This window comes from Balaenoptera musculus, chromosome 13 (assembly GCF_009873245.2).
Source record: "Balaenoptera musculus isolate JJ_BM4_2016_0621 chromosome 13, mBalMus1.pri.v3, whole genome shotgun sequence".
NCBI lineage: Eukaryota > Metazoa > Chordata > Mammalia > Artiodactyla > Balaenopteridae > Balaenoptera > Balaenoptera musculus.
This window is the reverse complement of record NC_045797.1, coordinates 86076371-86087749: the sequence shown is the minus strand read 5'-3', so window position 1 is coordinate 86087749 and position 11379 is coordinate 86076371. Positions and strand designations below refer to the sequence as shown.

General features: G+C 41.0%; 1 non-coding gene across 1 annotated transcript; it reads left to right on the top strand.

Annotated features, from left to right (window-relative positions):
- Positions 1–9526: 9526 nt before the first annotated feature.
- LOC118906541 lies at positions 9527–9630 on the top strand. Its single transcript, XR_005022522.1, has one exon. It is a non-coding gene; the product is annotated as a U6 spliceosomal RNA (small nuclear RNA).
- Positions 9631–11379: the final 1749 nt, after the last annotated feature.

The following is an 11379-nucleotide window of genomic DNA, read 5'->3' as shown; positions in this document are numbered from 1 at the left end:
AGCTCCCATGGCCTCCTTCCTATTCCTCATACACATCAAGAATCCTCCCGTCACCTCAGGGCCTTGGCACGTGCAGTCGTGTCTGTCTGGAGCCCCATCACTCCTGATAAGCACACGGCTGGCCTTCTTGCTTCTCCCAGGTGTTCAAATATCTCTTTAGCGGAGCAATCTCCCCACACCACCCAAGTTAAAACTTCAATCCTCTCCCCAGCCTGGTTCTCCCTACCTACTTCACACATTTTAATTTTGTCTGTGGCACGAACACCACCAGGGCACTAACATCGTATGTATTTATTTGTTTTTTATCTGTGTCTCTCCTCCAGAGAGGAGGGGTAGTGTCTGTGTTTATCTAAGACCTGGGTGCTCACAACAGCTACCAGAGGAACTGACACTTAGAAGAGACTCTGTCAATGGGTAACAAGTCTCTAACTATGGAAGAGGAGGTTTTCTCCTAGAAAGTCAAGGAGAGCAGGGGACAGAACAAGGATCTACAGTCAGAAGATGGAGTCCAGGCTCTACTGCTTATTACCTGGGGGCATTCAGTGAAGTCGTGTAACCTCTCCTCCTTCATCTATAAAGTGATATAAAGTCTCACCCAATCCTACATAGGATGGACTGAGATGACTTATAAAGGGACCATTTGTAACTAACAAAGAGCTATACAAATACGAAGCTATACAAATCTGGGTATATTTGTTTTTCAGTTTTCATCTTTTGGTTTTGATTTAATTATATATTTAAATTGAACGGTCACTGGGTCTGGCTTTGCTTTCACCTGAGGCCTCCAAGTACAGTGCTTAGGGGCCCTCGTTGGTTCCAGGGTCAGGCAAACATAGCATGATTCCTGGCTCCACCGTTAACGAGCCCTGTGACCTTGGGCTGGTTCAGTCACTTCTAAATAGATATAAGATTATAACAGTATTATGATTCATAGATTTAATGCGAACAGTATGTGCAATAATGCATGTGAGACTCTTAGCAGATGTTTAGGGTTAATATTTTTATTGACTAAAGCCGTTCCTCTTTCTAAGGGAGATAATTCTCTGTTGGAAACATTTGGTTTTTAAATACAAATGGAAAGAGGCCTTCCTGAAAGTTTTTCATTTTTGAAACATGATCTCTTGTGCTGGGTGATGGGGTAAATGCTTAAGCTCACGTCACCTAGATAGCAAAAGTATAGCTCTTAACTCTTAATTTTTGTCTATTAATAAAATTAAATAATAAGCTGCCATTGTTATTGACTTTATATGCATATATATATTTACCATTGCCATGCTTAAACTCGTGGGCAAATCAGCTCTGTGTTTTGGCAGTCTCTCCTGTGGAAAATAGTGTTTATGTTTATAATCTTCCAGAGCTGGAAAGGCTCAGTTTGCCAGCTCTGGAAATGACTCAGCAGTGAATATTAATAGGTGTGTTTCCCTTTAGGCCCACAGATTTGTGAAAGTCAGAATGTGCTCAACAAGACAGAAGGAGGAAGAAGGGAATTAACCTTAACTTGGTGCCTTTTCTGGGCCAGGACCGGCAGCTCCTCTTTCTTGTATCATCTCATTTCATTCTCACATCAGATCTTTGAGAGAAATGATGATGTCCCTGATGGAGAAATGAGAAAATAAAGTCACACTGAAGTTAAGTAACTTGTCCACAGAGCTAATAAAAGCCAAAACCCAAATCCTGACAAGCGGGAGATTTGTTCCTCGGTTTGACAAATACTTATTTTGCATCTATTATGTGCCAGGCACTGTTCTAGGCACTGGGATTAAAGCAATAAGAAATAGAAAGCCTCTGCCTTCATAGAGGGCATATTCTAGTGCAGAAGTGCGGATAAACACGCACATACTATAGACAGAGATATAGTTATAAGTGTGGACGTGGACATAGATAGAGATATGGTTATGAGTACAGATACATAGTTATGGGTATGGATATAAATGCAATAGGTGTAGACAAACACACAGGCACAGACACAGACATGGAGAGAGACAGGTAGTCATGAGTTAGCGCTAAGCGGAAGAGGATGATGAAAGGTATTTCAGATCAAGTAATGTGGAAGGCCTTTTAGGAGAAATACCAAAAAGAGACTTAAAGGAAGACCCCTGAGTGTGATGAACAAGGTGACTTTTAAGGATCACACTGGGTGCTGCACAAAGAGCAGACTATAGGGGGCAGCAGAGTGTCAGCAGAAACACCAGGGTCGAGGTTACCGCCGCAGTTCTTAGGAGGAAAACAGAGGTTCCACTGAGCGGGAGTGACAGCTGCATCCTCGTTGGTCACACTGTAAGTCACACTAGACTCCCCTAAGGAACTTAAAGGTAATTTTTTACAGAAGACTAATTTACCTAGACGTTTTGTGGGAACCAGCACATAATGTAACACATTGCATACCAACACCAGGCTTTCCCAAGTTATTAAAACAACACACCCTGTGTTACAATCCTGTTAAAAATTATAAGGGATTTAGGGTCATAGGTGAATTCCATTCATTATGCAATTATGAAACTATGGCCACTGGAAGTGGAGGACCCTTGGTCCTCTTCCAGCCTGATGGTTTTGCTTTGCAAACAGAGAGAGTAACTTTCCCACTGTCACAGATCCACCCAGCTGGGAATGACACCTACGTCCGCTTACAGCCAGAAGTGCTTTCACTCATTACTTCACTTATATTTATGCACATAAAAGTGGAAGATGATACATCTTTTCATTAAAAGAGTGGGCACCATCAGATCTGTGGTTACCAGAGGCGGGGGAGGGGGGAGGGGAATAGGATAAAAGTGGTAAAAAGGTACAAACTCCCAGCTGTAAGATACGTAAGTACTAGGGATGTGACGTACAACACGATAAATATAATTAACACTTCTGTACGTTATAAATGAAAGTTGTCCAGAGAGCAAATCCTAGGAGTTCTCATCACAAGGAAAAACATTTTTCTATTTATTTAATTTTATATCTATAAGAGATGATGGATGGGACTTCCCTGGTGGCGCAGTGGTTAAGAATCTGCCTGCCAATGCAGGGGACACGGGTTCGAGCCCTGGTCCGGGAAGATCCCACATGCCGCGGAGCAACTAAGCCCGTGCGTCACAACTACTGAGCCTGCGCTCTAGAGCCCGCGAGCCACAACTACAGAAGCCCATGAGCCACAACTACAGAAGCCCATGAGCCACAACTGCTGAAGCCCATGCGCCTAGAGCCCGTGCTCCACAGCAAGAGAAGCCACCACAGTGAGAAGCCCGCGCACCGCAATGAAGAGTAGCCCCCGCTCGCCGCAACTAGAGAAAAGCCCACAAACAGCAATGAAGACCCAACGCAGCCAAAACATAAATAATAAATTAATTAATTTTAAAAAAAGAGAGATAATGGATGTTCACTAAACTTCTTGTGATAATCATTTCATGATGTATTAAGTCAAATCATTACGCTGTATACTTTAAACATACACAGTGCTGTGTGTCAATTATATCTCAATAAAAATGGAAGGGAAAAAAAAGAATGACCACAGTTTTTATACACGCATCTCCACAATCCCCAACACTAAGCCTAACACTCACTCTTAATGAAGCTCTCCTCGGGTAGAAATAGACCAGAACTTCCAGTCAGACTATTCAGGGATAAGGGGAAAACTCCTTATTGAAAGTTCTGACTAGAGAAAATGTTGAAAAATCTTTTATGGCTTCAAAAAGCACTCATTGGTAAATGGCCTTGCTTTGTTTTTGTTTTTGTTTTTTAAAAACTTCAGAATAGAAATTTTGGGTGTGTGTGTTTGTGGTTTTTTTCACTTAAAACTCGGAAAATAATCTTTCCTACCTCAAAGATGAGCACAAAATGCATTATGTTTGTAAGAGCTTACAGACCGGGTTCAGCCAGAAGTGAAATATGAGAGCTCCCTCAAATGCCTTATTATTCTAGAGAAACAGGACACACCCTCAATTATGGCAAAATAAGTACAACCACTAATGTCATGCATGTTAATAAAAATTTTGGAGACTTCACAGGAAAGTTTATAGTGTGTTTTTTAAACCATGGTATTTTGGTGATTGATCAGTAATTACCAGCTCTTGGACCATGCTGAATCCATTAGCCATACGCTACATAAGCGCTGCTTTTTGCATCTAGAGTAATACAAGGAGGGGAGTTGGGATGGGGAGGGTTTAAGAGCAAGTAAACGAGGACACATAAAAGCCCCAGAATATTTCTTAATGCCAGACCTCAAATCATAAACGTCAGAGGGAGGAAAATGTATGCATACATATATATGTACAAAAACATATATGTAGGTATGTGTCTGTAATATTTATGGCATCAGATATGCTGACCAAATCTGTTGCATTATAAAGAGCTCTAGAAAAAGAACTGGGCAACATTTCTATTTTTGCATCTGCTACTAGCAAATTCTCCAACCCTGGGCAGGGCAGGTCTCTCTCTGGGCCTCATTTTCCAGAACTATTAAAGAAAGAGATGGAGTTCTCTGATCACTAAGGTCTTCTTTTGAAAATATTTCTGACCCCAGGGCTGTGTTTAGAATTCTTGAAGCAAAAAATTAGCCACTTTTCAATACTTGCTAATTTGACCTAGAAATGTTCCACGGTTTGTCCTTTGTTCTCCCATTAGAGCAGATATTTAAATAAAAATGAAAGGAAAAAAAAAAAAAGGAAAGGAACCACCGTTGTTTTTCCAATCACAGTTTGTGTGTAATGAGGGGAGTGATTATCTCGGCAAAAAGTACAGCTCCACCCTCAATGTTTAAAATTAGCACTTCTCCTCCCTCTAGTGGAAATGCGATGTACTTGCGCTAAATGAAATTGATTTGTTTTCATCAAACAAAACAGAGAAAAAGAACTGTCATGACTGAGTCCTAATATGGGATCAAACCAAACACAATTTGCTACAGTGTCCTCCCACACAAATGTCTTAAATATTTTATTTGTTTTAAAAAAATTCAAGATTAACAATGAAAGCCTGCAAAGTAGATTTAGACCCACCCAGGGTCTGCAAATGAAATACACAGGTCCAAATTAGATATTCTGTATTTAATTTATGCCCCAAGAATGTTAAAATCAGTTCACTTATGAAAATTACTGAGTCAAAGCAGTCACTGAACAGGACAAGTGAAGCAAGCCCTAAAGCAGGAGAGCTAAAGACAGGGCTTTTGGGCAAGAAATGTCCATTTCGGGGCTTCCCTGGTGGCGCAGTGGTTGAGAATCTGCCTGCCAATGCAGGGCACACGGGTTCGAGCCCTGGTCTGGGAAGATCCCACATGCCGCGGAGCAACTAGGCCCGTGAGCCACAACTACTGAGCCTGCGCGTCTGGAGCCTGTGCTCCGCAACAAGAGAGGCCGTGATAGTGAGAGGCCCACGCACCGCGATGAAGAGTGGCCCCCGCTTGCCGCAACTGGAGAAAGCCCTCGCACAGAAACGAAGGCCCAACAGAACCATAAATAAATAATAAATAAATAAATAAATAAAAGAAATGTCCATTTCAATCCAGTTTACGTGTAGGTACTTATTTTATGTATCTTCTGATTCCATCTCTCTGAAACCTTTCTCGCTCCCCAGGCAAAGTAAATTGTACCCTGACTTGTCGTAAACACCTCCTCCAGCCACAGAAAGTACGTCGACAATGGTGTGTGTGCATGTCCACCTCCCCATCCTGACAGTGAGCTCCTTACAGGGAGCTTCTCACCCTCCTTGTGTTTCTCTTCCGGACGGTTGGAGAAGAATCGAGTGACACCGCTGGAGAGACTGTGACTTCAGAGGCACTCACATTCAATTGTCTCAAAATCACTGCGCTGAAAAGTTATTTTTTCTTTAAGATAAAATCAAATAACACTGTGCTGACTCCATTCAGCCTGCTAGCCAATCCAGCCAGAGCCCTGGTTGGTCCTCTTTCCCAAGTAAGAGTTGTAATAAGGTCTACACCCTAAAGAGTGAACAAGGTAAAGGACGATCACTAAGGAGGTCGGCTGGGTGTCTACAGCAGTAATTCAGAAGATGAGAGCTTCACTCAATGAGATCTAAATCTACGCACCAATCATGTGTAGCTAATCTTCCACACCAGTCATGAGCCACTGTCAAGCATCACCAGAATCTGAGGGGAGCATCCTACCTGGAAGGTGCAAATAAAACAAACAAAGCAACCTAAATGTCCATCAGGAGATGAATAGATAAAGAAGATGTGGTCTATATGGACAATGGAATATTACTCAGCCATAAAAAAGAATGAAATAATGTCATTTGCAGCAACATGGATGGTCCTAGGGATGACCATTACTAAGGAAAGTAAGTCAGAGAAAGACGAATACCATATGATATCACTTATATGTGGAATCTTTAAAAAATGATACAATGAACTTATTTACAAAACAGAAATAGACTCAAAGACATTGAAGACAAATTTATGGTTACTGAAGGGGAAGGGGGGAGGGATAAATCAGGAGTTTGGGATTAACAGATACACACTACTATATATAAAATAGATAACCAACAAGGACCTACTGTATAGCACAGGGAACTATACTCAATATCTGTAATAACCTATAGTGGAAAATAATCTGAAAAAGAATATATATATACACACACATATACATATATATGACTGAATCATTTTGCTGTACACCCGAAACATTGTAAATCAACTAAACTTTAATTTTAAAAATTCCGAAAAAACAAATAAATAAAAATTCACCTTAGAGGAAATGGAGATTTTGCATGAGGAACTTTAAACAAAGCCATCACTAAAGTCTCAGAATAGTAAGTAAAGACACTGCATCCAATAAAAAAGAAAAGATATTATTTTAAAAAGAATATTTAGGTAACAAGAGAAAGAAAGGAGGAAAGAAAAAATGGGAGAGAGCAGAAGCTTTTAGAACTTAGAAACTTGAGAGCAGAAATGAAAGTCTTCATAAAAGAGTTGAAAAACAAGTTGAAAACACAAAGTTGAAAAAATATAAAATGTAGTAAAGGTATAAAACGGAAATATGTGAGAGAAAAGACAAGAAAATTAGAAAACCAGTCAATATGTCCAACATCTGAATAGCAGACAATACAGAAAGAGAGAAAAGAAAAAGTGAGGAGTGGAATTCATCAAAGAAACAAGCCAAGAAAATTTCCAAGAATTCAAGGACTTGAGTTACCAGACTGAAAGGACCCATCAAGGGCCCAACGAAAATGGATGAAAACAGACCCACATCAAAGTACACTATTGTGAAATTCAGAACCCGGTGGGCAGATCGGAAGATTCTACTTGCTTTCTAAGGGGAAAACAATGAAGTGTGAGATGGTGAGGTGCGCGTCCCCCAGTTTCCTGTCTCCAGGCTTTAGCACAGAGCCACAGCTCAGTGAGGGGGACACAGAGAGTATCCATCTCCGTTTTGAGCTCCTCTGAACCAACCTGGAACAAGGTCAGGTTAAACCAGACTGGGCAGAATGATTAAGCAGAGGAGGTCTTAACTTCTACTTTCTTGACTGTTCTCAGTACCCGGACATTTGAATACGCCTGCAGAGTATGTGGCCCGGGGGGGCGGAGGTGGGGTGGGTCCGGTGCCCATGAAACTAGAGCTGGAGGGGCACTGTGGGTGGACCTGCATGGAAGACAGACACTCAAAAGAGATTCCAGTACCAAGGAGACCCAAGCCGAGGCCAAGTTCGACAGAAACAGCCACAAGAAACAATTTCAATTGCCTACGTGGGCGGGGCAATCCACGTCCATTTAGAGAGAGGATATTGTGACCATAGACCCATCCTCCCCTCAGCCCCAAGGTTGCCTAAATGACACTTTTGGCCCCGGGCAGATGCCATTCTGGGGAGAGGCCAGCATGGCCTTTGAGAAATCTGAGATCCTGATCTTCTCTCTAAAAAAGAGCATGCATTACCTAAAGGGCCTGTTAAAAGATCAAATGATATTAAGGTTTAAACCTGATAGGACTAAATATTTTTGTGTCTACTGACCAGTTAGGCTGCGCATGAGAAAGACCAGATTATTTATAGGCAATATAAAGGGACAGTGTTTCTTCCTAGTTGTAGATTGCAGCTGTAGGCTGAATGAATTTCATGAAATTCCTATGCTTTTAAGTGAGAGAAAAAGAAAAAAAAAAAATTCCTGGGGGGAAAAATAAAGGCCAACATCGATTTCTCCTCTCCCTGTTCATACTAAGAAAATAAGTATATGAACAAAGCTGCATTTACAGAAGCCTGAAGATTAAATGAGTTTGCTAGTGGATATATGTGCCCATGTGAGGCATAGTTTAGTGCCTGACCTCTGCGTTCAAACTTCAAAGAAAAAGAACAGCTTGAATGTGAAACAAACCAAAGGCATAAAAGACCTGTCTCCCAGCGTACCTGAAGCCACACTTCTGCTCTACGTGGAGTTTCCATTCTGAATCAGCCAAACTTGTGTTGGTTAAAAGGGTTTTAGCTATATCCTCAGTTGTTGCTGAAATTTAAATCACTGGCTATCACTGAGAGAAAAGTATTTGTGAGAATTTACACCTTCTCAGGTGCATTCTGCTTAGCATTTCATTAAAAGGATTTACCCAAATGTATTTAATCAGTACATATTATACCTAAGCACACATTATGCATACACGCACACCTTGGAGATATTGCAGACTCAAAAAAATGAGTATCACAATAAAGCCAGTCACATAAATTGTTCGGTTTCCCAGTACATATAAAAGTATGTTTACACTATACTGTAGTTTGTTAAGTGTGCAATAGAATTCTGTCTGAAAAAGCAATATACAGACCTTAATTTTAAAGAGCTTTATTGCTAAAAATGCTAACCCTCATCTGAGCCTTCAGCAAGTCTAATTTTTTTGCTGGTGGAAGGTTCTACCTCCACGTTGGTGGTGCTGACCGATCAGGGTGGTGTTTGCTGAAGGCTGGGGTGGCTGCAGAAATTTCTTAAAATGAGACAAGAATGAAGTTTGCTGTATGGATTGACTCTTCCTTTCATGAACCATTTCTCTGTAGCATGCAATTCTGTTCAATAGCATTAGATCCACAATAGAACTTCTTTCAAGATTGGAGTCAATGCTCTCCAACGCTGCCGCTGCTTTATCAGCTAAGTTCATGTAATATTCTAAATCCTTTGTTGTAGTTTCAACAGTCTTCACAGCATGTTCACCAGGAGTAGAGTCCATCTCAAAAAACCACTTTCCTTGCCCACCAATAGAAGTAGCTCTTCATCCATTCAAGTTTTACCATGAGATTGCAGCAATTCAGTCCCACCCTCAGGCCCCACTTCTAATTCTGGTTCTCTTGCTGTTTCCACCACATCCTAAGATGCTTCCTTCCCTGAAGTTCTAAACCCCTCAAAGACATCCATGTGGGTTGGAACCAACTTCTTCCAAACCCCTGTGAATGTGGATATTTTGGCCTCTTCCCGTTACTCATGAATGTTCTTAATGGCATCTAGAATGGTGAGTTCTTTCCAGAAGGTTTTCAGTTTACTTTGCCCAGATCCATCAGAGAAATCACTGTCTATGGCAGCTATAGCCTTATGAAATGTATTCCTTAAATAATAAGACTTGTGCTCTCTTCGGCAGCACATATACTAAAATTGGAACGATACAGAGATTAGCATGGCCCCTGCGCAAGGATGACATGCAAATTCGTGAAGTGCTCCATATTTTTGATGTGGCACATATATACAATGGAATATTACTCAGCCATAAAAAGAAACGAAATTGAGTTATTTGTAGTGAGGTGGATGGACCTAGAGTCTGTCATACAGAGTGAATGAAGTAAGTCAGAAAGAGAAAAACAAACACCGTATGCTAACACATTTATGCGGAATCTAAAAAAAAAAATGGTCATGAAGAACCTAGGGGCAAGACGGGAATAAAGACACAGACCTACTAGAGAATGGACTTGAGGATACGGGGAGGGGGAAGGGTAAGCTGGGACAAAGTGAGAGAGTAGCATGGACATATATACACTACCAAACGTAAAGTAGATAGCTAGTGGGAAGCAGCTGCATAGCACAGGGAGATCAGCTTGGTGCTTTGTGACCACCTAGAGGGGTGGGATAGGGAGGGTGGGAGGGAGACGTGAGAGGGAGGAGATATGGGGACATATGTATATGTATAACTGATTCACTTTGTTATAAAGCAGAAACTAACACACCATTGTAAAGCAATTATACTCCAATAAAGATGTTAATAAATAAATAAATAAATAAATAATAAAACTTGAAAGTCTCCTTGATCCATGGGCTGCAGAATGGATGTTGTGTTAGCAGGCATGACAACAACATTCACCTCCTTGCACAGCTCCATCAGAGCTCTTTGGATAACCAGATTTACTGTCAATGAGCAGAAATTTTGTTTTATTTTATTTATTTTTTTTGGCTGAGCCACGTGGCTTATGGGATCGTAGTTCCCCAACCAGGGACTGAACCTGGGCCCACAGCAGTGAAAGCACCGAGTCTTAACCACTGGACTGCCAGGGAATTCCCAGCAGTAATATTTGGAAAGATTTTTTTTTTTTTCCCTGAGCAGTAGATCTCAACAGTAGGCTTAAAATATTCAGTAAACAGATGATCTGTTATCTAGGCTTTGTTGTTCCATTTACAGAGCACAGGCAGAGTAGATTTAGCATAATTCTTAAGGGCCCTGGGATTTTCAGAATGGTAAATGAATATTGGCTTCAACTTCAAGTCACCAACTGCATTAGCCCCTAAAAAGAGTCAGCCTGTCCTTTGGAGTTTTGAAGCCAGGCATTGACTTCTCCTCTCCAGCTATGAAAGTCCTAGATGGCATCTTCTTTCAATATAAGGCTGTTTCATCTACATTGAAGATCTGTTGTTTCATATAGCCACTGTCATGAATTATCTTAGTTAGATCTTCTGGATAACTTGCTGCAGCTTCTACACCAGCACTTGCTGCTTCACTTTGCACTTTGTTGTTATGGAGACATGGCTTCTTTCCTTAAACCACATGAACCAACCTCTGCTAGCTCCAAAATGTTCTTCTGCACCTTCCTCACCTCTCTCAGCCTTCATGGAATTGAAGAGAGTTAGGGCCTTGCTCTGGATTAGGCTTTGGTTCAAGGTAATGTTGTGGCTGGTTTGATCTTCCATCCAGACCACTCACACTGTCTCCATATCAGCAAGACAGCTGTTTTGCTTTCTTATCCTTCATGTGTTCACTGGAGTAGCACTTTTAATTTCCTTCAAGAACTTCTCTTTTTTTGCATTCACAACTTGGCTGTTTGGTACAAGAGGCCTAGATTTTGACCTATTTTGGCCTTTTGACATGGCTTCCTCACTAAGCTTAATCCTTTCTAAATTTTGATTTAAAGTGAGAGACATGCAACTCTTCCTTTCACTTGAACATTTAGAGGCCATTGCAAGGTTATTAATTGGCCTGATTTCAATAATTT